The sequence below is a fragment of the Siphateles boraxobius genome, unplaced genomic scaffold (genome assembly GCF_051911475.1).
Source record: "Siphateles boraxobius isolate OS27281-9 unplaced genomic scaffold, OSU_SipBor_1 61, whole genome shotgun sequence".
In the NCBI taxonomy this organism is placed as follows: Eukaryota; Metazoa; Chordata; class Actinopteri; order Cypriniformes; family Leuciscidae; genus Siphateles; species Siphateles boraxobius.
The window spans coordinates 10,864,806-10,890,870 of record NW_027509188.1 but is presented as its reverse complement, the minus strand read 5'-3'; the positions used below and the strand labels follow the sequence as shown (position 1 = coordinate 10,890,870).

General features: G+C 42.1%; 1 protein-coding gene and 1 long non-coding RNA gene across 2 annotated transcripts in view; one reads left to right on the top strand and one right to left on the bottom strand.

Annotated features, from left to right (window-relative positions):
- Positions 1 to 16,273: 16,273 nt before the first annotated feature.
- LOC143718379 (uncharacterized) lies at positions 16,274 to 18,564 on the bottom strand. The gene is made up of 3 exons (XR_013196338.1): positions 18,401 to 18,564; positions 16,714 to 16,897; positions 16,274 to 16,578 (listed from the first exon to the last, which is right to left on the bottom strand). It is a non-coding gene; the product is annotated as an uncharacterized LOC143718379 (long non-coding RNA).
- Positions 18,565 to 20,583: 2,019 nt separating this feature from the next.
- LOC143718281 (NACHT, LRR and PYD domains-containing protein 3-like) overlaps positions 20,584 to 26,065 on the top strand; it is a 62,709-nt gene continuing 57,227 nt past the window's right edge. The window contains exon 1 of the mRNA XM_077209309.1: positions 20,584 to 20,645. The gene's annotated coding sequence lies outside the window, so the exon portion shown is untranslated. The remainder of the gene's footprint in view (positions 20,646 to 26,065) is intronic.

Here is a 26,065-nt window from a genome sequence, read left to right as displayed (position 1 = left end):
GCTTCCGAGGAAGTGGATGTGCTCAGTATTGAAGCGGATGACCGTGATCTAGGCGCGCCAGTTCACGGCCAAGGTTATGAGGAGCTGGTAGAGGTTGTGACTCGTGCTGTGGCCAGACTCAACATTAGCTGGCCACATGATGAGCAGGGAACGCAAGTGAGAAGCAAGCTTGATGAGCGTTTCCTGCAGCACAGATCACAACCTCAGCGCCGGGGTTTGCCGTTTTTCCCCGATCTCCACAAAGAGATCTCGAGATCGTGGGATAAACCGCACTCATCCCGTGTCTCCAATCCCAGTGTGGTGGATTACAGCAATGTAGTGGGGGCACGGGATTTGGGTTATGGGAAGATGCCTAAAGTGGAGGAGGCTCTAGCGGGTTATCTTTCCCCTGAGTCTGCATCTTCCCTAAAAACCCCGGCGCTGCCTAGTAAGCCCTGCAGAGATACATCTGCATTAATAGGCAGGGCTTACATGGCGGCAGGTCGGGCTGGTTCATGTCTGCACTCTATGGCACTCTTGCAGGCATACCAGGCCGACCTCCTGAAAGATTTAGATGAGGGGGAGGGGCCAACTCCTGAGGATATTGCGGAGTTGAGAAGGGCCACAGATCTGTCTCTCCGGGCCACAAAAGAGACGGCCCGCGCCATTGGCCGCTCTATGGCAGCTATGGTGGCCACGGAGAGACATCTGTGGCTAAACCTATCTGGTATGAAGGAAAAAGATAGATCCTTTCTGCTGGATGCGCCGCTTTCGCCTTCTGGCCTGTTCGGTGACGCTGTTACATTGGTCGTCGACAGGTTTCAGGAGGCGAAGAAACAATCTGCGGCGTTCCAGCAGTACCTCCCCCGTAAGGCAAAATCTAAATCTAGTAGGGTGGGGCCAAGAGATCAGCCCCAGCCATCAGCCAGCTCCTCACACCGAGCAGAGCAAAGAGAGAGCGTTTCCTCTAGAGCCCCTCCTCCTGGAGCTTGGCAACAGAGGAAACACTCTCAGAAATCGAAGTCCTCCAGCCAGAAAGGCGACCTGAGGGACGTCATTCAGGCTAGGAGGGCTTCGGGAAAGAGGTCCTAACCGAAGTGGTAGGACCTCTGAGGGCTGTCCCCTCCGCTGTAGAGCAACCGAGGTTGTTCTCGCAGCGGAGCCCTCTAGGAAACGATGTAGGTTGCCCGCCGTCAATGACGCTTCGGGCCGCATCTCTTTCCAGCGAAAATATTATAACAAAGAAAGAGCATCAATTGTGGTCACAAAAACCGTATCGACTACATCCTGCCGGTATTCTGCTTCAAGGAGTCGAGAAAAATGCTCGAAAAACACCAGAGGCCAATCTCGAGAGGCTGGTACCCTTAGTAGATTTTGTAGAGGCATGGTATCATCTTCCCAACATATCTGCATGGGTCCTGCATATAATAAAATCAGGGTACAGACATCAGTTCGCGCGCTGCCCCCCCAGGTTTTCGGGGGTGGTGCAGACTACAGTGGTTCCAGAGCAGGCTCAGGTGATGGAACAAGAAGTACAGACTCTGCTGCTAAAGGAAGCCATAGAACGTGTTCATCCTTTAGACAGGGAGTCCGGGTTTTACAGCCGGTACTTTACAGTTCCAAAGAGGGATGGGGGGTTAAGGCCAATTTTAGATCTCAGGGTTTTGAACCGGTCTCTGAGGAGGTTCAGGTTCAAAATGCTAACCATTCCTGCAATCGTGAGTCAGATCAGATCCGAGGACTGGTTTGTCACGATAGATCTAAAGGACGCTTATTTTCACATCTCCATCCTTCCATGTCACAGGAGATACCTGAGGTTCGCTTTCGGGGGCAAAGCTTACCAATATCGGGTTCTTCCGTTCGGCCTAGCACTCTCTCCCCGCACATTCCCCAAATGTATGGATGTAGCCCTTGCTCCACTGAGACTTCAAGGCATCCGTATATTGAATTATCTCGACGACTGGCTCATTCTGGCCCAGTCTCGGGAGGTGGCAGTTCGGCATCGAGATGTCGTCCTTGGCCACATTCACAAATTGGGGTTAAGACTCAATACAAAGAAGAGTGTGCTAGAACCATCCCAGTGCACGATGTTTTTGGGAGTCGTGTGGAACTCGATTACGATGCAGGCACGAATGTCTCCCGCACGTATCGAGTCGATTCTGACGATGGTATCCAGGTTAAAGCTAGGCCAGGCCATCACTGTAAAGCAATTTCAAAGAATGTTGGGCCTCATGGCAGCGGCATCCAACATCATTCCTTTGGGCCTTCTACACATGAGGCCCCTTCAGTGGTGGTTAAAAACCAAGGGGTTTTCTCCCAAGGGGAATCCATTTCGTATAATCAGAGTAACGCGCAGATGCATTCATTCTCTACAAATATGGAAGAAACCTTGGTTCCTATCCCAAGGGCCAGTGTTGGGAGTGTCAGGTCGCCGGAAAACCGTTTCGACAGACGCCTCCCTCACTGGCTGGGGCGCGGTCATGGACGGCCGCTTTGCCAGGGGTCTGTGGAAGGACCATCATCATTCGTGGCATATAAACTGCCTAGAGATGATGGCTGTGTTCAGGGCTTTGAGGAGCTTCCTCCCAGACATCAAAGGTTGCCATGTCTTAGTACGATCAGACAATACGTCTGTGGTAGCCTATCTGAACCGACAAGGGGGACTCAGATCGCGCCCTCTGTGCAGACTGGCGCATCAGATTATTCTTTGGTCCCAGGGGAAAATACTGTCTATCAGAGCAATGTATATTCCGGGGGTTCAGAATCAGGGAGCAGACATCCTGTCGAGGCAGGGGCTGAGGCCCGGGGAATGGAGACTTCACCCAGAGGTGGTGAAGCTAATATGCGAGAGGTTTGGACCGATGGAAGTGGATCTGTTTGCGTCTCGAGAGACGTCCCACTGTCCACTTTGGTTCTCCCTCTCGCATCCAGCTCCACTGGGGTTGGATGCCATGGTACAGGCCTGGCCGAGGCTTCGCCTGTACGCATTTCCCCCGATCGCTCTGCTTCCGGCAGTCCTGGAGAGGGTCCGTCAAGAGGGCATCAGTCTACTTCTGGTTGCCCCATTGTGGCCGACCCGAGTATGGTTTTCAGACATAATATCACTTCTGATAGCTCCGCCATGGCAGATTCCTCTGAGGAGGGATCTGTTGTCTCAGGCGGAGGGCACAGTCTTCCACCCTCACCCAGAGCTGTGGAAGCTGTGGGTCTGGCCTCTGAGGGGGTTCAGTACCTAGATGCTGGTCTATCAGCTGGAGTGGTTGAAACCATACTTAGCTCTAGGGCTCCGTCTACGAGGAGATTATATGGCCTCAAGTGGAATGTATTTTCCACTTGGTGTAGAAAACAGGAGTTAGATCCAGTTAACTGCCCAGTGGCTTCAGTTCTGGAGTTTCTTCAAAATCGTTTCTCTGCGGGTCTCTCCCCTTCCACACTTAAGGTGTACGTGGCTGCCATTGCGGCTTTCCATGCGCCATTGAGTGATGGGCCTCTGGGGAGGCACCAGTTGGTCATTCGTTTTCTCCGTGGTACTCGGAGGATGAGACCGGCAACCAGGTCCAGGGTTCCTGCCTGGGACCTGGCAATAGTTCTTGAAGGGTTATCCCTGGCCCCCTTCGAACCTTTGCAGTCGGCTTCGCCTAAGGACTTAACGCTAAAATTGGTATTTCTCTTGGCTATTACCTCACTTAAGAGGGTGGGAGATCTCCAAGCCCTGGCAGTGACACCAGCTTGCTTGGAGTTTGCCCCAGGCAGAGTGAAAGCTTTTTTGCACCCGAGTCCGGGCTATGTGCCTAAAATTCCATCTAATGCGGCTCGGTCTACAGTCCTTCAGGCATTCCATCCTCCGCCTCATGTGTCGGCAGAAGAAGAGAAGCTTCATTTGCTCTGCCCCGTCAGAGCTTTGAGCATGTACCTTGAGAGGTCCTTTTCTTGGAGAAGGTCGGACCAATTATTAGTATGTTTTGGGTCACCTAAGAAGGGGCTCCCGGCATCCAAGCAGACTATTAGTAATTGGATTGTTCAGGCTATTACTGAGGCTTACAAGGTGCGCGAATTGCCTTCACCTTTAGCCGTGAGGGCCCATTCAACTAGAGGCATAGCTTCCTCTAGGGCCCTTCTTTCGGGAGTACCTCTACAGGAGATCTGTGAGGCAGCCGGTTGGGCTACTCCACATACTTTTATTAGGTTCTACAGTCTCAACCTTCCTTGTACGCCTGGTGCACACGTGCTCAGTCCTTGCTGAGTGCCTAAACAGTTTCACTCCGGGGCAGGCCTATTTCGGTGCGTGGCCTAGTGGGCACTCGTTCCCCAAAGAGTCGATTCTCGACGCAGTGTAGAGTTCCCTCGAAAGGGAACGTCTCGGGTTATGACTATAACCCTTGTTCCCTGAGAAGGGAACGAGACACTGCGTCGTCCTGCCACGCCCCTCGGGGCCTTAGAGCGTCTTGCTTCATCGCTAGGCTAGTGTGTGTGTGTGCCGGCGTCGCTTTTATGCATCCGGTTATGCCGTCACATGTTACGTCATGACGCAACACCAATCAGGATTGGAATAGTTTCATTCATACTTCAGAGGCGCACGCTAAGGGAGCGTCCCCAAAGAGTCGATTCTCGACACAGTGTCTCGTTCCCTTCTCAGGGAACCAGGGTTATAGTCATAACCCGAGACGTTATGTCTGTACTGTGGTGGTAAAGGTCATTTTCGATTTTCATGTCCCATTCGGCCACCTCAGATGACGGTAAGCTCCGTTCTGGATCACCACGATGTATCGACCCCGCTCACTATCTCTGTAACCTTGAAAATCCTAAATTCCCATGTATCTGCAACAGCCATCATCGATTCCGGATCAGCGGGGATCTTCATATCAGGACGGCTCAGCGAGAAACTTAACCTCAGGAAGGTCGACATTCCCAAGCCATATTCCATCCATGCAGTGACCGGCGAACCCATTAACAAGGGGTATGTGACATCTCAAATAACACCCATCCAGTTGTCTATTGAAAAGCTTCACCATGAAATGTTCGAACCTTTCATTCTACAAAATAGCCAAACAGACATCATCCTCGGCCGTCCATGGCTAATCCGTCACCAACCTACCATTAATTGGCAGTCCGGCAAGATAATCAGTTGGGGATGTCATTGCTCGCTTAAGAAAAGCGCACACTCTGCTTCCCCAGCCACGGAACCTAAGAAAGTCCTCACTGTGAGTTCCACCTCCATCGAGAGTCCCACGGAGAATCTGTCCACAAATATTCCCTCTTGTTATTCCTCGTTCTCTGACATATTTAACCCTGTTACTGCCTCCAACTTGCCACCCCATAGACCATGGGATTGTGCCATTGATCTGGTCCCCGATGCATCGATTCCTAAGGGAAAAATCTACTCACTCTCCATTCCTGAGCAAGAATCTATGCGGAAATACATCGAGGAGGCGTTACAACAGGGTTACATTCGTCCCTCTACATCCCCTGCGGCCGCCAGTTTCTTTTTTGTTGCCAAAAAGGATGGAGGGTTAAGACCTTGTATCGATTACAGAGCCCTGAACCAAATCCCTGTCAAATTCAGTTACCCACTACCTCTCAGCCCAGCAGCCCTCGAACAGCTCAGAGAAGCCAAGATCTTCACCAAATTGGATCTGAGGAGTGCATACAATCTGGTCAGAATCAGAGAAGGGGATGAGTGGAAAACTGCTTTCATCACGCCTGCAGGGCACTATGAATACCTGGTCATGCCGTATGGGTTGGTAAACGCTCCCTCCGTGTTCCAGAGTTTCATGGACGAGGTACTCCGAGACTACCTGGGGCAATTTGTGTTGGTGTATATTGATGATATTCTGATTTATTCCAAGAACCCTGTTGAACACCAACCTCATGTGGCCCTGGTACTCCAAAGACTCAGAGAGTTTACCTTGTTTCTAAAGGCAGAGAAGTGTACGTTTCACCAGACTAACGTCGAATTCCTGGGATACCAACTCAGTGAAAGAGGTGTAGAAATGGATAAGCGAAAGACCGAAGCCATCATGTCCTGGCCCACTCCACAGTCGGTGAAAGAGCTCCAGAGGTTCCTCGGTTTTGCAAATTTTTACCGACGGTTCATACACCGATACAGTTTCTTGACAGCTCCTCTGACCTCCCTGTTAAAGGGAAAACCGAAGGTGTTACTTTGGACCCCAGAAGCAGAGCGTGGTTTTAACTCCCTCAAGGCCGCTTTCACCACTGCACCCTTGCTCCACCATCCAGATCCAGAGAAGGTATTTGTGGTGGAGGTAGATGCCTCCACTACCGGGGTGGGAGGAATTCTGTCCCAGTACTCGGGTTCACCCTCCAAGACCATACCTTGCGCGTTCTTTTCCAAGAAATTATCTACGGCAGAGATCAACTACGACATTGGAAACCGGGAGCTTTAGGCTGTGAAGCTTGCCTTGGAGGAATGGAGGCATTGGTTAGAGGGGGCGAAACATCCATTCCTAGTACTAACGGATCATAAGAATCTTCAGTACTTGAGAGATGCGAAGAGACTGAATCCACGTCAGGCCCGATGGGCATTGTTTTTCACCCGGTTCCATTTCAAGATTTCATATCGCCCAGGCTCCAAAAATACTAGAGCGGATGCCCTCTCACGCATCCATGCCCCAGAGATCCCGAGGGAGGAACCTGAGGCCATCCTGCCCGAGAAGTTGTTTGTCAACCCCATCCATTGGGAGATCAACGAGCAATTATTGGAGCTGTCCCGACAACAACCTCGAGTTCCAGGATGTCCCCCCGAGAAGATTTACGTCCCAGAGGACTTCTGAAACTCTCTCATTGCTTCAGCTCACTCCTCCGTAGGCACAGGTCATCCTGGCATAAGCAAAACGTCCACAACTCTCCAACTCAAGTACTGGTGGCCCAATATGCAACAAGACATCACCACGTTTATACAGGGTTGTATCCCATGTGCCATGTCCAAAGTCCCCAGGAATCTCCCTGTGGGTAAATTAGTACCGCTCCCAGTCCCACATAGGCCCTGGTCCCACATTGGGGTAGATTTCGTTACGGATCTACCAGCCTCCGACGGAAACACCTGTATCCTTGTCGCCATCGATCGGTTCTCCAAAGCATGCAGACTAATCCCTCTGAAGGGACTCCCTACGGCCTTTGTCACTGCTGAACTTCTGATGGAGCATGTGTTTCGGAACTACGGCATCCCAGAGGACATCGTGTCTGACAGGGGACCCCAATTTATCTCCCGAGTTTGGCGAGCTTTTTTCACTCTCATGAACGTGACCGTAAGCCTGTCATCAGGGTACCATCCACAAACAAATGGCCAAACCGAACGGAAAATCCAAGATGTAGGACGTTTCCTGTGTACCTTCTGCCACTCCAACCAAAACATCTGGAGTCGTTATCTCATCTGGGCAGAGTACGCACAAAATTCCCTCAGACAGTCATCCACGCAACTAACTCCTTTCCAGTGTGTGTTGGGTTACCAACCTCCATTGTTTCCATGGTCCGGCGAACCCTCAGAAGTACCAGCAGTAAACAAGTGGTTTCAAGAAAGTGAAGGAGTGTGGAATCAAGCCCATCATCACCTTCAGCAAGCAGTGAATCGCCAACGGCATTTTGCAGATGCTCACCGCCGTCAGACTCCTGAATATCAACCCGGACAGTTAGTCTGGCTCTCCACTGAAGACATCCGTCTACGTCAACCTTGCCGCAAACTCAACCCCAGATACATCGGACCTTTCCCCATCGTAAGACAAGTAAACCCAGTCACCTACCAACTCCGCCTACCTCCAGAACATCGAATCCATCCCACGTTTCACGTCTCGCCTATTGAACCAGAACCCATCTATTTGATAAAGGAAATATTGGACTCCCGACGTCGAGGCGTTCGGATCGAATATCTGATAGATTGGGAGGGGTATGGACCTGAAGAAAGATGTTGGGTACCCCGGAACGACGTCCTTGATCCCAATCTGCTCCGAGAATTTCACGCTCAATATCCTGACAAACCTGCACCACGGCCCAGAGGTAGACCACCACGACGTCGTCGCTGGCGCGGACTCTGGAGGGGGGGGTAATGTCAGGAACCAATCAGACACCACATCCTTCACAACACAACGATCACTCTCACCAGAATTCTAATCACCTGCACCTGTTCACAATCAATAAGCCTCTGAATAAAAACACTCACCACAACTTCATTCACCGTCAAGCCTCCAACAGGAACAGACCATTTCCCGCTGTCTACCAAAGTCTATCTCCTCGTCATCGCCGACCAAGTAACGTATACTCACCTGTGTATTACTGACCTCTGCATTCCTGTTCCACTGTCTTCAGACATCCTACCCGAGTCCTGGTTTCCTGCATTTCCTGTCTGGATCCCTGTTCCCTAGAATCCTGTATTTTCCTGAGTCCCTGTGTTCACGCCGAGTTGTCTCATCCACGACGACACCTGAAAGAGAAAAGACAAGTATGAATGATCTGTGACCGCTTGACATCCAATTAACCTGAAGAGGACCTGCTCACCTGTTATCTGCCCCGCACGTAGAGACCCTCACCGCATCTGCACCTGAACTCTGAGAATACTCACCTATGCACTTGTGTCACGTTCAATAAAGCTGTGTTTGGATTCACTTACCTCTGTCTCCTTGCCTGTATCCTGACAATATGAATGAAACAAGTAAGAATTAGATTTATGTAAAATTTTCAATAAATCCAATTTATTTTCAATAAATAAGAAACGGGTTTATGTATTATTATGTAATAACCCTTATTTATTTAAAATGCATCACATTTAAGTAATTTGTATTAATAAACCCAAAGTATTTTAAAATCATATTTATAAATTTGTATTTACTTATTCATCACCATTTCCCCTCCCCAATCAAATATACAACACAAAAAAGAATGGCCAGACCACCTCATTTCACATTTTGTTCCTCATTTTTATTTTAGAAATAACAAGCTCAAAAGGCAGAAAAAAGAGGAGCTAGCAAGACAACCCGTGCTCACATACAGTGTTGTGTGCAACCTCGACAAAACATAAAGTACCTTTTACATGCACATTAAGGTTAAATGCACTACTTTCACAGGTTTTTTTGTTGTTGCCACAATCAACCTCATTGCACAAATAAATGCAAAGGATTTTAACAGACTGCAGACATAGTACTTTTTCTCAAGAACTGTGCTTAAAAAACTGCAAAACTTGAGGTAGACATAAAAATCAGTTCAAATCTGATTCAATGACAACACTTGTTAACAGTACACAACATTTTCATTAATCTGTGACATGCAATAATTTTCACCGGAAAATGCAATAAGACTCAGTGGTTGAGTGGATTTGCATCACCACATGTTTTTTACACATGTCTACATGTTTGGAGTACAGGAGTATAAAAGGTTCTACAGAAAAACAAGAAAATAAATTTCCTCAAGAACTGCTTAAAATCGGTAAAACTTGAGGTAGACAAAATTTAGGTCAAATCTGATTTAAGGACAACACTTGCTTATATTACGCTAACATTTTCAAATATGTGTGACATGCAATAATTTGGAACGATAGGGTGGTGGTCACCAGAAAGTGCCATAACACTCAGTAACACTCAATGCCAATGTCTGTGCATATAGATGTAAGAGAGGATGCTTGATATATCTGAAAAGAAAAAAATGGTTTTAGTTAGAAACAAAATGCATACATTGGCTTGTGCAAATTACAAAGCCAGCATTTATTTTTTAGAGAATTATTAGAATAGTACTCTCATATACTGTTTGCAGTAGTTTATAACTGTCTTTATTTGCCTTGAAACGTTAAACCACAGAACAAAAGCTGATAAACAGCAACAGACACCGACGGGTTAAAAACCATGGTTCGCGTGCTCGAGAACACCTAACCAACTCTGGCACATACCGGTAACTTACGTTGCCATATACGTTAATCACACCGTCACCAACTAACGAGTAACATAGTTTCATATACTCGAACTTTACTCAAACAGGGTATCTGCACACTTTTTAAAGTCAAATTTCAGGCTTTTTAAGACATGAAAAAATCAAAATTAATACCTTACATTAGGGGTGCGCAATATTGACAAAAATACGTCTCAATATTTTCAAAGTTTTGTTGTTGATAATTAGATGATATTTAACTGATTGTGTTTGTGTACTGGTACCATGGCTGGTTTAGGCCTGTTGTTGACAGCTGACTCACGGAGATATATATATTTTTCATATTCTATGCAATGGTCAGTTCACAGCAGTGAAAGAAATTAACATTTTTTATTAAAGGGCAACATTTGCAACCTTAAATTGAGTTCCAGGGGCATTTTCACCTGTATATGGACTTTATTTTTTTTACTTAGAGTTATGCATCACCTTTTATGTCAAATTCTAACATTCAAATTAAATTATATTAGAATAATAACACAATACCACTGTTACCAGTTAAATTAAATCATTAAATCAAAATCCATCTTTGCAGTGCAGAGGAGACACAGAAGCATCAGAACTGGCATTAATATATTTACACTCCATTTACAATTGCATAAATAAAGCTATGAGATATTCAATTCTTTAAATTCTTCAATTCTTAATTCAATATTTAAATATGAACTGATTTCTAATTGTAACATTTTAATTACAGGGTACTTTAAATGTGAAACTAAACCCGCCAGTAGGTAGCGACAAGTCACTGTCTCAGGGAGTCACTCATTGAGCCGATTTTCAACCGGCTGATTCATTCAGGAAGTGCAAGTGATTGTTCATTGAATCGTTAAAATGATTCATTCAAAACGCGGATTTCACTCAAGAAATCATCGCTGTCTTTTGCATTAAGACTCTGCTACGGTTTCATTTTGAAATTCTCGTCAGCGAAATAAAGGGAAAACAAACAATATTGATAAAATTGTTTATAAAATGTAACTCACAATGTTAATTTAAGTTAACTGTTATATAAAATAAATATCATATTTCATATTGTGCACGGGAAAACAGCCCTCTTGCTGATGTAATATTGTATGATATCAACATATGATAAAATACAAAAACTTTATACGTCTATTAGGGAAAATACCTATAACTGCACTGACACATCATGCAGTGAAAGCAAGCATGAGAGACGATGCGATGTCAGCTCGCAGTGCGCCCTCGTAGATAGTTAAAGTAAAACAATGATTACAATATCATAATAGACAATACACATCGCACACCACTACACACATAAAGAATGAACTTACAATTGAACTTAATTTAACCAGCTTTCTTCTCCTCTCCTGCTATTTCCCGAGCGGGAGACAGACTTAATGCTGGCGCGAATGTGACGCGAACAAGCAAATCCACAAAGAACGAATAATAAATAAAAAAGTACGCTAATTAGATAGTTTTAATTTGGAAAACATTTAGATGTGTCTAAGTCAAATTGCCATCGAAAATTTAAGACCTTTCATAAGTAAAAATAAGACTTTAAGACTTTTTATGGCCTTAAATTTTTAAAATCTTATTTAAGACTTTTTAAGAACCCGCACACCCTGTCAAATTTGACGCTTGTCGATCCCTAACGTTAGCTCATTCAGTTCTGTTGGAAGTTATCGATGTACGATAGAAATATATTTGAAATCGCAGTTAATCGTTTAATGACACTTCACTATTTTAAACGTTAAACGTTAACTTACCCAACACCCAACGTTAGGCGGCCTAACTCCATTTTTTCCTCTCGGATTTAAGCAATGCACGTGGGCCAAAGTTATACTCAGGTCAGAAAATGCGGAAATTAATATAAAATAAAAATAAAAAAACACATCCCTGTTACTTTTAATTAGTTACACTGTGTAGCTGGAAAAAAAGTAGCTTAAGGGGAAAGTAGATAAAGTAAGAACCATGTGCAAGTTAGCTAACGTTAACTTTAGTAGACTAAATGCAAATTTGATAGTCAATGCATCGATAGTGTAATACGATATCAACAGCAGTAATAACACATACATACATTGAAAACAATCGTACAGATGTAACTTGCCTTGCAATCAGGTTGATCCAAAGAAGGTGCTCCGATCATGTAAGATGGCGAGGAGAGTTGTTTTTTCAACTCCCGCTGGTTGTTGCGTTGGGTTTTTTTTAGGTGCATTGCCATAGACATGTCTATATGCAGTATCGCCCCCTACCGACTGGAGTATGGATCGGCATCATTTCCGCTTCTAAACGATTCCATTTTCCATAAATTGTATGCAAACCAATCTCATAAAATGTAACTATTAGGATCTTTTACCGTTAGTAACGTGAGGCAAAAGTTGTTAGAATGAAGGATAAACTGAAATTCAACACTTCTGCTCACGTATTTGAAGGCTGCTACTGGATCATCGAGGCTAAACGTCATATTATGCGACTACACATTACTTTACGCAGAGCTTACGACCTTCTAGCTACGTTCTGCCTTACAAACAAATGGTGCAACGGAATATAGTACAGAGTTAGTTACAAACTAGCTAGTAGTTACTAAGCCTCTAGTGTGGACTTTACGTTCCAATTTAAGAAAGAACTTACGAACGGCTGGTGCAACCCTACCCAGGGGTGAAAATGATGTGGATGCCATGGTCCTACAACTACTCCTTGCACACTTCAAAGAGAAATTAGATGGTGTTTTCCTTCAAGTAGATGTAAGTAGAGATTATTCAACAAATCTCATTTATCTGTAATCTGTTTTATGTTTTGGTTCTGTTGATCATGGTTGTGCTATCTTTTTTAAAAAAATGTTTCAGGAATTTGCAATTCATTCTGATGTCCATTAATCTCTTCATTTGCCAGAGAGTCCACGCCTTATATTTCTCGGTATGTAAACAATAAAGGAGTAGCTTTACCCTAAAATGAAAAGCAAGTCATCATTTACCTACCCCACTACAAAAAATGTCTTACTTAATTAGTATTTTTTTTCTTGTTTCCAGTCCAGATATCTAAAAGTTAGTAATTTATTGAAAGTTTTCTGAAATGTTTTTGCAAAAAAAAAAAGTTTAAGCAAAACATTTTCAGAAAACAAGACAATAATTTTTACTTGTCTAGTTAATTATTCTTGATGTAAGAACTTTTAGATATTTCGTCTGGAAACAAGACAAAATACTAAGAAAAGCATTTTTTGCAGTGGGGTGTTGTTCCAATATCGTATGACATTTTCAGGGAGAGTGGTGATGGTACGAGAAATATAAAACAGATTTTAACTGGCAACATATACGGAAGAATCAACTGTGTTCAGCAAAATTGTGTGGTTGTGAAGTTCAGCTGTATCTAACTCTAACGCCGGTTTCACACTGCACGCGTTCGCAGAGCGAAAGCAGCGCAGGAGCAGGGCGTACGGTGAACGGAAACAGGACACGCGGGTTTTGCTTTCACACTGGCAGCGTTTGACGCTGAACCGCGGCGTGTGTACAGAGTACTTTATAATGGGTAAGTTGGCATTGCTTTATTTCGTTTTCAAATACATTTAAGAGAAAAGATTTTGTTTGTGTAGTTTGGGCAAAAAGTTTGTTTTTGGACATTTGTTTCTTTTTAAATTGTTTCATTTGATTGACTGTTTTAAACACAATAGATATCATCAATGCGATTTTTGGGTAAAACGGCTGTGTATTTTGGCCATGATCAATGCATTGTCACCTTAATTCAGCGTAAGCGGCGCGGCAAAAATAGACTGGGCGCCGACACTATCGCGGCACTGCTGCTCCTGCTCTATGGCAAGCCAAAGTGTTCATAAACCCCTGGTCAGGCGTCTGATTGCACACTGACCCGTCAAAAGCGCGTGATTTACCATAAAACCGCGTGTCCTTAACGTGAGCTTTGTGGTCATGGAAAACACGCGTCAGAAATGCACGGTTTTTGCATCAAAACGCACGTCTTTGACGCGTGATCTGCTATTTAAAACACACGTTATCAACGTGCGCTTTGGGGTCACCGAAAACGCACGTTTTTGACGCCGGTTTATCGTAACAAAAATGGGCGTCGAATTCGTGTGTTTTGAGAAGGACAAAACGGACGTTATGAACGTGTTAACAGGTAAACCTAACAGGCAGTGCAAACGTGTGTGAAGTGTACAAACGGGCGAAAAGAACGTGCTCGTTCCCTGTAGTGTTCTCGAAATCGAACGTCGAAAGCGTGTGCTCACTTCTTGATCAGTCTGTCATACTTTTGTCCCTATATTTGGTTTAGGACTTTTGTATTATCATTAAACCCAAGCAAAACGGCATGGAATTATCGATGGCAAATTTGACAGAGGAGAGGATTATAATCGGTGAGTTATTATAATCCAGTATAGTTAGCATTTAGGTAAAAAAAGAAGAAAGAAAGAAAGAAAACAGACAGTTTTGCTATGAGAACATGAAACTTTTCATTAAAATGGTCATGGGGGGATTTGACATGATGAGATTGCGTTTTCCGTGACCACAAAGCGCACGCTAAGAACGCGCGCTTTTATGGTAAATCGCGTCAGGGACACGCGTTTGGCTTTTGACGGGTCAGTGTGCAATCAGACGCCTGACCAGGCGTTTATGAACACTTTGGCTTGCCATACTGCTCTGCTCCTGCTACGCGCTGCCGCGCAGCCTCTGCGTGCGGTGTGAATACTCTAATCTGTTAACATGGGCGCCGAAAAAAATACGCGCTGCTTACGCTCTGCTAACATGCGTAGCGTAACACTACTTTCATTTCACCAGGGGAAACTATTCCTCTAATTAGGAAATTGCTCATTGCTATAAATTAAAGTATACTATTGGTGTATTGCTGAACCATACCCAAAAACACTACTAAAACAGAATGAAGTGAATCCTGTGAATGCGGTTTCAGAGTTATTTTAACAGTTATGCAGAACTATGAATAGACAACTACATAACCACAGTGGAACCCACAATAGTTTAAATATTATGATTATTCTTTATTTATTCATTCTTTTTTTTTTCAATTACAGGTCAATCTTTGATTGGCCAGAAAGAGTGCCAGGTCGTTTGAGTTGAACTCATACTGCTACAGTCGGAAGCATCCGGGTGTTTATTAATATAAGGCCGATTGTTGAAAGTCCTGTACACCTAGGATGACTTGAGGGTGAGTAAATCATGGGCTTATTTTCATTTTAAAGTGAACTACTTTAAGCAGCTTTTATAAAAATGTCAGATAAAAAAAAACATTACTGGTGTGCATCTTGAGACAAAACAATGGCCCTCACATATTTTAAGATATGTCAGTGCAAGTTGTTTTCAGTTAAAACAGCTCAAACATGCATTTTAGATTGGTAAATGTCATGTTTAACATTATCGTGTAGTCATGTATGCAATAAACACATTGCAAGGCTTGCAGTTGAGTTAAACTATTGAAGTCACAAAGGTTTGGACTGTATTCTGCATTGTGGGCTCTACATAAACCTCATACGTAAAAGAGTTTACAGCTGCCTTTCAACTGATACTCTGATGGGACCTGATTCAGTTCCTGATGAGGGGATGATATTGTTAATAAGCTGGGTGATAAGTAGACAAAAAAAGTTGTAGAATAAAACTTTTAATCTGTTAAAAAGTTAAACTTCCAAAAGTTAAACAGCCACAAGAAGATATGTGTGTCTATTATGACAGTGTGCATGTAAACAGACACATTGAGTTGAAGTAGTGTAACCAGTCCTTAAAAAATATCAGTTATTGATCATAACATCCAACATTGAATTTTTTCATGTTCGGTTTTATCCAAACAAATTAGTCGTTAAAACAGACATCTTGATCTATTTACACATTATCTGTCATATATTCTGCCCAGGGTTCGTACAAGGTGCTTAATTAATTTACACTGCAAAATTACAACTGTAATAAATAACGCCCCTGCCCCTTTTGTCTCAAAATGTATTGTGCCCTTTTCTGATAATTGTAAATAACAAAATTTTTAAAATTAAATTAATTAAAATTAAATTAAAATTATTGTAAAGTGTTACTGATTCATGATAGCTAACACGGTCTTTCATACATATAATACATACATTAAATTTACAACATCAACAAAACTAAAAATTAATTTTCCATAATTACCTTCTTGATTCTCACTGTTTTGTTTGGTAAAGTAAATAATATTTAGTAATATTATCATAATTTCCCTATTTTAATTTGATGTGTTATGTATTCTAATAATTGTATCAACATATTTTCTTAGAATGACAAGAAAAGAAAGAATAAAAACAAAAAAAATCAAGAAGTAATCATTTTTTTTATTTAGTGCCCTTTTTGATCCCTCCGCCCCTGCCCCTGAGGAGGTCTGTGCACGCCACTGATTGATATAACAGCAATATATCACACATCTGAACACATATGTAAGTTTGTAATTTGCTGTCCCAGTATTTCTGGAAGTATGCTGTTTCTAAAAAAGCACTCAACTTTAGGAATGACATCATCCCAAAGTTCAAGATCAGGCAAAATCCTTTCAACAAAATGCCATTGCGGTTCCACACAACAAAGTCACAGTACTCAGCTTCTACAATGTGAAGCTGTGCCTGAACTTGGTAGTAGTAGTCATGACTCCGGTCCAGCGTGACATTATCCCCATCATTGATGAGGCAGAAACCCTTTCCCCAGCACACAAGCGCAGATTGGCTTCATCTTGCTGAGAGTGTGGGCACTAAAATCACAGTAAGAAGGATGTGAACAATAGATTAGCAAAAACATTTTCTGAACTTTTGCTCAGTTTACGACTTGAGACTCGACTCAGACTTGAGATTTAGGGACTTTACTACAACAGATACTGTAATATTACCTTAATCTCGCAAATGGCAGTTCCGTGACAGTCACAAGCGACCATCCCATCAGGGGTGGACCCCATGAATGGCCACTTGGGGTTAAGCCAGAGACCACTGTCCATACAGGAGAAGCCTGCATGCTCCCGGCCCATCAGCTTCTCATACGCTCCTCTGCTTTGTGCTTCATGTTTGCATACATAACTGTACACAGTACCAGTTGTGGAGGAAATACTGAATATCAGTACTTAAGTAAAAGTACAAATAACCTGTGACAAATTTACTTTAGTAAAAATAAAAGTACCACAATGACAACCCTACTTAAGTAAAAAGTACCTGAATTTTAAATGTATTTTAAGTATTAAAAGTAAAAGTACTTGCATAATATGTTCAGCTCATCTGGTTCTATGTCAAACACATCCGAAATAAACAGTTCTCGGTTCTGTACTGGTGATCCGAGAACTGCTGTACCTGTGGGCGCATGCTCAATATCACCTTCTTATGCGCGTCACTTCTCTTAGCACAACAAGTCTCAGTTCAGTGAACTTTTGGATTTTCTGGGGTAAAATATACTCCAGGATATTTCCATATTGGTTTATTTCGAGTTAGAGGGACTGTCAGGCATGTCTGAAAGTGAGTAACTTTAGTAGCTTGTGGATCTGTGTTGACACAAGATGCGAACTGTTTCGAATGATTCAGTCCGATTTAGTGTACTGGTTCGACTGGTTCACTACACTACGATTCACCTTACATCATAAGTAGAATGGCATCTACGCTAATTTTAGTGTCTTGTTTATCCTGAGGTTTTCCCGCAGCCTGCCGGATCCAGGCCGTTTCCAGATCTGACGAAGGACTTCGCCTGGACCCGATGACAATGCAGTGCTGAAGTGCCAACTAGCCTCTCCCTATGGAGGATCCCTATACCACTCTACAGATAAAGCGTTGTGGAATTTTTCGTTTTGCGTACCTACCCGAAGTGATAAGATAAAATAAAATTCTACATCAAAATTTATAGACAAGACAAGTAGTTTGTTTAGGCATGGTTTGTAAGGAATTACAAACCTGCGCACATATATATTCAAACGCACATAACTATAGAATAAATTCTTAATGCGCATGTGAACGCCATCAGCGTCTATCACAGGTTCACATTTAAAGTCTGTTTAGAGAGAACGGTGTCGTCTTAGCGGCCCCTAATTTAATAACAAATGATCATTTAGACGGAAGTGAATCAATCAAAACTAACTTTAGCTGGAAAAAACATTTTACAAGAACCACTATAAAACCAAACCAATCTCTGTTACCTTAAATTATTTGTTTATCTCTGTAAAGCTGCTTTGAAACAATCTACATTGTTTAAAGCGCTATATAAATGAGGATGACTTGACTTGACTTGACTAAAAAGAACCGGTTCAAATGAACGATTCATTCACGAACACCAGTAATATCTATGGCAACCAAACTTGGTGAGACAAACGTGCAACGTACGGACGGTCAGGAAAGGGTTTTGGCAGGGGGAAAACTGATCAGAAAATGTAACGGAACGTTGTAGAAATGTAGTGGAGTAGAAAGTATAATAATTGATGTAAAATGTAACGAATTAAAAGTCAAAAGTATGCACTATTGATTCTACTTAAGTAAACTACAGATGCGTGAAATATTTAGTTAAGTAAAGTAACAAAGTATTTGTACTTCGTTACATTCCACCACTGCACAGTACACATGCAAAACATGAAAAGGAAATTATTACTTAGTATTGGATGTGTAGAGCCAGATCAGTGATTTAAATCCCATTACCCTAACCCCTATACTTGGTTCTACTCCTGCATAACCCTAGCCTTATAACCCTATAACTAATGTTTCATTTTGTATTTGTTTTATTTTTTATATTGAAGTTTGTTGCATGTTTGCCGGTTCCAGCCTCCTTCCCGTAACATCTAACCTCGTTACACCCTATAACTAATGTTGACCCTTCAGGGCTGACCATACCATGATTAACTATAAAAACAGTAAACATTTGTGTTAACTGAAGAAGGCCTACAGTAGATGGCAGTGTATGGACCACAGCTTTATAGTTGTGGTATGGGCTCTCCTCCAACTTCATAGAACACTTTTTTAGCTACAGTTCTTAATGTGGACAGCCTCATACCCCAAATATTACCTCTGCCTTACCCTAATTCAACCCTAAATAACTTGTAGTGGCTGTGGTGAACATATATGCTTCTGGGTAGCATATTGCCTTAATCAAGCTCTTGGATGGTTGCTGGGGGTTGGTCTTAAGAACTTGTTTCAGCTTAGAGGCAGTTATGCGTCCAGCTCTTTTCCTAAACCAAATCCTGCTTGCACTCTGACTTAATGTTGCCCTCTCTACAGCCTGGACCTGGGACAGAGAGAGCTCTTATAGATGGAAATCCTGGCATAGCTCTTCAAACTCTTTGGGGGGTGGCTGCACAGTGTCTGGTGTTCTCTATTCAAGAATAGTTTTAGGAAGCATGATTTGGGGATCCCCAAGATTTGCGGATGAATTCTTTGTGGTAAAGCTCCCTAGCCATCAGTGCTGCACTCCTTGGACAGTTTTTGCTTAAGGTCTCAAAAAACCTAGCATATGTTCCTTTGGATATCAAAAGTTTGTTGAATGTTCGCCGGTTCCCGCCTACATCTAACCTCGTTACACAGGTGGCGAAACCCGGGAAGGAGGAGGAACGCGCTGTCAGAGAGCCCTCGCCGCCGTGGGGAATCCGCGATGCCATCGAGCATGGTGAGCAGAGTCCATCGCCAATGACATGCATAACATATCTATATGCAGAATAAATCTGGCGTTTATTCGATGGCTGTGAGGAAAACAGGTAAGGCTATCATCACAGGATTGAGATGCCAAACTGTGTTTATGTGGGTCTTTGCTGTCTTAGCTCCTCTTTGCCCAACAGGGAAATTGTGACTGACCCCAGTGTCACAAGCTACACAGATTTAGGCAGAATATAGAATAGAATACAAATAATTTAATAATCCCCGACATTAGGTATGATGGAATATAATGAAAATCCCCTCAAAGAAGATGAAATGTAGACAAAGACAAGCAATCTACTTGTCTATTGTGTCCTGATTAATTAACCAGAGCAAAGACATAACCACAGGGGCACAATATAAACATTAATTTATTAACATCATAATTTAGCCTACTGTTACACAGTGTCCCAAAAATAACATTCTCTGTCCCACATTTGGTTTGCAGTGAACGTGTCCCCCTACCTTTTTTACATGTGATGGCATCAGCCACTTGCGCTGCTCTGTTGTGCAGGAAGCTGTATCTCGCATCTTTACCCCAACTCCAATGGAGAAAAGAACTGCCCCTACATGAGAACACAATTCTGATAGTCTGTGAATAGAATACAATATGACATTTTTTTAAACCTGAAATGCAATCACACCAGAGGCAAAGTGCTATCTATATCAGCACATTTTGATGATGTGCAATATAGCCTACTTATACTAATATGGAGAAGCACTTTACATTAATTAACGTTTATCCCTTAAAGCTCTCTCCCCGCTGGCTCTGAAGTACACTGGCAGTGTGCTAGCAGTGTGTGTGCTAGCAGTGTGTGTGTGTGTGTGTGTGTGTGTGTGTGTGTGTGTGTGTGTGTGTGTGTGTGTGTGTGTGTGTGTGTGTGTGTGTGTGTGTGTGTGTGTGTGTGATATCTCGTGGTAAAAACATCCTAGCCTACATAAATGATTTACCCTGCCATGTAATGCCCTTTGCCCGCAAATTAGATCAAATCTCCCAGAATCTAGAGCGAGCGAGCAAGAGCGCACATGCGAGTTAAAAGAGACTGTGCTCCAAACCGTGTAGCGCGCGCTGGGCAGAGAAGGAGAGGGAAAGAGCGAGAGACCTTGCGTGTTTTTGTGCCTCATGAAGTGCATGTAAGACAGAGAGCATTCTGATTAGCCTGTTTCGGTAAGTCAACCAATCTATTGTCAGTGTGGGTGGGCTTCTATCTCTTCTTGGGATACTCTTGTGGCGCAAGTCGAATTGCGTAGTATGCTTACGGTCGTCTGGCGGGAGCTAGTTATTTTAGATTATAAAGTTAGAAATATGGGTATTTTTCTTACAAAAACCCATGGCTTCACTTCCGAATGCCTTTATTAACCCACTGGAGCCGTGTGGAGTATTTTTAAAGAATTTTTTTTTCAACTTTTTACCAGCCATTCACTCCCATTACAAAGCTTGGAAAAGCCAGGACATTTTTTTAATATAACTCTGTGAAAGAATAATGCCATGTACACCTAGAAGGATTTGAGGGTGAGTGAATCATGGGCTAGTTTCCATTTTTAGGTGAACTAACCCTTTAATGCAATGCTAATCAACATAGCTTGTATCATAGAATTTAATAAAATAATATATTCTCACTCTGTGTTAAGAAGCAACATGAAACCACAGAAGAAATTTCAAACACGACTGACATGTATTGTTATTTTGGAGCAAAACATGATATTAAACTCATAAATTGTAGTGTTTGACGGTATGCTAGCAAACATACTAGCTTTCCCTGTTGTCAAGTGCGATTTTTGAAAAGTAAGTCCAGGTAAGATCATTTGAATGTTTTCATTTGAATCATTTCATAATTGAAAGCAAAGAAGGTTAAGTGAGAAGTCCGATAAAAATAAAAAAGAGATATACAACAGTATGAATAAAAAAGTGCCATTTAACAAAAAAAAAATGAAGTGGGGTATGGTTAACATGTTGAATTCAATTATCTTCTCTTTTTTTTTAAACTCACCATCACCCAAACGTCTGATAAGATCAGGGGTGGAATGGAGGTGTTGCACTGCTGAACTGTGCTTGTATTGCTCAAGCAAACTGAAACCTTTACCTCTGCACTACCCATTTGTTTTTTATTTCCGCAACATCAGCTTTTTGTCTTTAGTGTTCCAACAGCTAATTCTAGTTAATGATAAACCTGCCAGACGACTCGTTTAGAGTAAGAGTAACAGGACTAGAGCATAGACTGCCTTAATGTTGAGACAACAAATGGCAAAAGAGTAAAAGCGCAAAATTAAAAACAGAGAATATGAGGTGGTAAAGAAATAGATTTTCACAATGACTTTTGGACATTACAGGGTGAAACTTGTGCTAAATGCAATATTGAACCATTGACAAAATCAAATGCTTACAGATGTGTCTTTACTGTGTTTGATTATTCTTGGCACAACAAACTGCTGTTCACGAGATGTGAATGTCACTACAGAAATTATTATCATTAACATTATAGTTCATTTGACTGCATACAACAGTACTGTTATAAACATCAGTTTGCTCTTAATGTGAAATCTGAAGGGAATAAGTAAAATCTTCCTGGTGCCTTTAAGGGAAGCATGTTGTGAGAAAGTCTAAGTCAGATGTGGGAATTTTCCAGATGTGACAAAACTCTTTTAACAATGAGAAATCGAAACACTTGCTGTTTGTGGTAACAATGCTTATCTATTCCTTTGTAAGGGGTTTTAAGGATGTTATTTGGTTTTTATTACTGGCAATGTGAGTAATGTCAGAGGATAGGATTATGTGAAACAACTTTTAATCATGACGCAGATCGAGAATTTAATCTCTGAAACTGAAAATATGATTCATTTACAGAATGTAGTACAGGCAACTACCGTAAAACTTCAAATAATAGCCGAGTCCCAAATAGACGCCTGTCTCTTTTACTCTTTTAGTTTCGGGTTGTATTTAATCTTCTAAAACCCGTCAGATCGTCTGTTTAAGCCAGTTCTATGGTGCAGATTGCGCACGCGCATCTGGGTGGGAGCTGTTAGTGCAAGACAGGCAGGCAGAGTTAGCGGAGGCCGGAGAGGGAGAAGTGGAGGAGAGCGACGAGGAGGAGGAATTCATCAATGAACTTGTAGTTCAACTTGAACTTGTAGATTGCGGTGATGATGAATAGGGTAATTTTGTATCACATGATTGCAGTTGTTTTACAGGGTAGCCTTCATTCTTTCTTGTTGATGTGTTTCGGGCAACAAGTTCATAGGCTCGGTGGATATTACCGGTAACTTGTATTGTTCAGCCCATGGCTGTCACATCGTTTTGTTTTTTTATGCTGCCAATAATCTTAAGGAGATCGCAAACCGGACGAGAAGCGCAGTGCCACGCCGTGCCGCGTTGCGTCTATGACAACTCGAGGTATCACACACCGGACGCGCACTTTGTCAGTTTATGGCCAGCAATATTGTTATGTTTAAGCACATTATGGAATTAAGATCATGTCTGCACTATCATGTTATGGTTGTACTGTACAATTAAATACAATCGTTGCTTAGTCTGCAGTCACTTTATCTCAGAGCGTCCGTTAACTGAATGAATTGAGAATATCACCTGAAAATCCGATAACATCAGCAATTTTCATTCAACCAGCTGATTTCTGTAAATTAATGTAAAACTAAATGTATATTGCAGCACAGGGTGAAGTCAGTATACATAACGACGATTTGAGACAAATAAATGTAAATTTAATATAAAACTATGTAAATGGCGCTCTGTGGCGTGGCAGGATTTTGAACAAGGTCCTGAGCCGTTGCCGTTGCCGTCGCTGCGCTTCTCGTCCGGTGTGCGACCCCCTTTACGGTAATATAGTAGGCTTATTCTTACATTAACTGATTTGTTAAACACATTCTAATTATAAATAAAACGTAATATAATGGGGTAACCTCTAACTGACATGCTTTCCATCTATTAGCCTATGCTATTGGCCTACACTCAATGAACAACATCTCAACACTAAATTAAAGGCCTGTTTCATATAGACACCTGTCTCAAATACAAGCCGGTGCAGTTTGGCGATTTGGGAAAATAAAAGTTTTACAGTACATGAGGCCACCTTTGGTGTTTGAGGCCACAGCAAAAACTCACTTATGGCGCTTTTCCACTACACAGTACCAGCTCGCCTTGGCTCGGCTCGACTCGACTCGACTCGCCTTTGTTTGGTTTTCCACTGTGTAAAAGTTGTACCTGTATCTGCTTTCGGGTACTTTTTTTCGTACCACCTCCGGCGAGGTTCTAAGCGAGCTGAGGCGAGCTAAGGCGATACTAAAATGTGACGTGAAAACAATGCCGACTGCTGATTGGTCAGAGAGAATCGTCACTATTCACTGCGTCAACATTGCACGCGCCAGATTGAGTATCCAGAATAACCCCGCCTTTTTAAAATAGTTTAGCCAGAGATAGTTACTAAACTTACTACTATTATTATGGCAACTCGGAAGAAGTCAAACGAGGAGGTGCAGACATTCCTTTGTTTGGTTGCCGAAGAGAGGATCCAGCGAGAGCTTGATGGGGCAACGAGGAACGAAAGGCGTCGCTATGACGACCGGGTACTATTTGTGGCGATACTTTCTGCAATGGAAAACGGAACGAAAAGCGAGCCGAGTCGAGGCGAGCCAAGGCGAGTCGAGTCGAGTCGAGTTGGTACTGTTAATGGAAAAGCGCCATTAGTTCTGTTGCTGACATTGCAGAAGAAGTGCATGTAATGAGGAAGGTTGTTTTACTAAATCGCATGGCTCTTGATATTCTGTTAGCCTCCCAGGAGGAACATGCAACTGTTACATGTTCATATATCCCAGACAACACTGGAAGATCAGCGCACAATTTAGCTAAACTCAATACGGATCATGTCTGATCTCCTCTGAGTGGGACGCATGGTTTGGATCAATATTGGGGCCTGTCATAACGTATACCTTTAGGGACCAATGGAGGTGATAGGAAGGCATAGCCATAAACCAGGATAATCCAAAGAAAGGGAATTTTATTAATCAAATAGCCAGAGGTGGAAAGAGTAATCAAATATTCCACTCAAATAAAAGTACTATTACTTCAATAAAATTTTACTTGAGTAGATTTTTAGACCGGTACTTTTACTTGTACTTAAGTAAAAGTAAAAGGTAGCTCATTTAAAATGTACTCAGAGTACAAGTTACTGAGTTACTTGTTTAACAGCGGGGGTGGGGTGGGGGACTCTCCCATGTAGGGCTGTAACGGTATGAGATTTTCACAGTATGATAACGACTCAGAAAATATCACGGTATTAAACAATTATTAAATATATAAACTGTATTATTAAATTATGGTTATTATCATCAATTAAAAGGACAGTTAAATAAATGAAAAGTTTTTTTGGTTGGAAATTAAACATAGCGGGAAATGAAAACATTTGTTCAATAAAACATGTCTAATCATTTCAATAATTGATTATAAATTAGATTAACAACTACTTTTTATCATTAATAGCTTATTAAAATGTTTAAAAATAATTGAGTTCTATGATTTTTTTTCTTTTTATGATTTAATACAAAGTATATTATCAAAAACAGGGGTAATCAAAAAAAAAGTTTAACAAACGTTTTCTCCTTTTATTTTTTGGCAAAGTGCTGCAAAGCAGATTTACTCAATTAAACCACGGAGAAACATATATTCCTTAAATAATGTTTAAATAAATTGTAGTATCATTATTATTGTTGTTGTTAATATTATCATGAGAAGTACATTCTATAGAAGGGTATAGGATAGTAATGCATTTCTGTCATAATTTCTTCTAGTTAAACCAAACTTTTATTTTGACGGGCTGTAGTGAAGTCCTGTTTCAGAATGTTTTTGACAATGTTTTTTCTAAAAACAAATGATGAAAATGCTCATTAGGCTTTATCTCAGAGCAGCTCTGGAAATGTTCATGTATTCATGTCCTCATATTGTTTGTGAGATGCTGAAACACCGTGAGCGTCACACGTACTTGAGTATGTACAGTAGTAAGTAGACGAAACAGCACAGCTCATTCACACAGAGACACGCAGAACAAGCAGATTATATATTTATATAGCAGTCTTTTGGGATTTAAAGGGATACTCCACTTTTTTTGGAAATAGGCTCATTTTACAACTCCCCCAGAGTTAAACTGTTGAGTTTTACCGTTTTTGAATTCATTCATCCGATCTCCGGTTCTGGCGGTACCACTTTTAGCATAGCTTAGCATACATCATTGAAGTGGACAAGACCATTAGCATTTCTCAAAAAAAAATGACCAAAGTGTTTCGATATTTTTCTTATTGAAAACTTGACTCTTCTGTAGTTACATCGTGCACTAAGACCGACGGAAAATGTAAAGTTGCGATTTTCTAGGCCGATTTTCTAGGCTGGCTAGGAACTATACTCTCATTCCTGCGTAATAATCAAGAAACTTTACTGCCGTACCATGAGTGCAGCAGGCGCAATGATATGACGCAGCGCCTGAAAATAGGCTACCTTCCGTCAACATTACCAACGTGACAACCTGCTTGCACAGGGACCGGCGGAAGTTACCGAACTGGGGACTATAAAATGAAGTAATTATA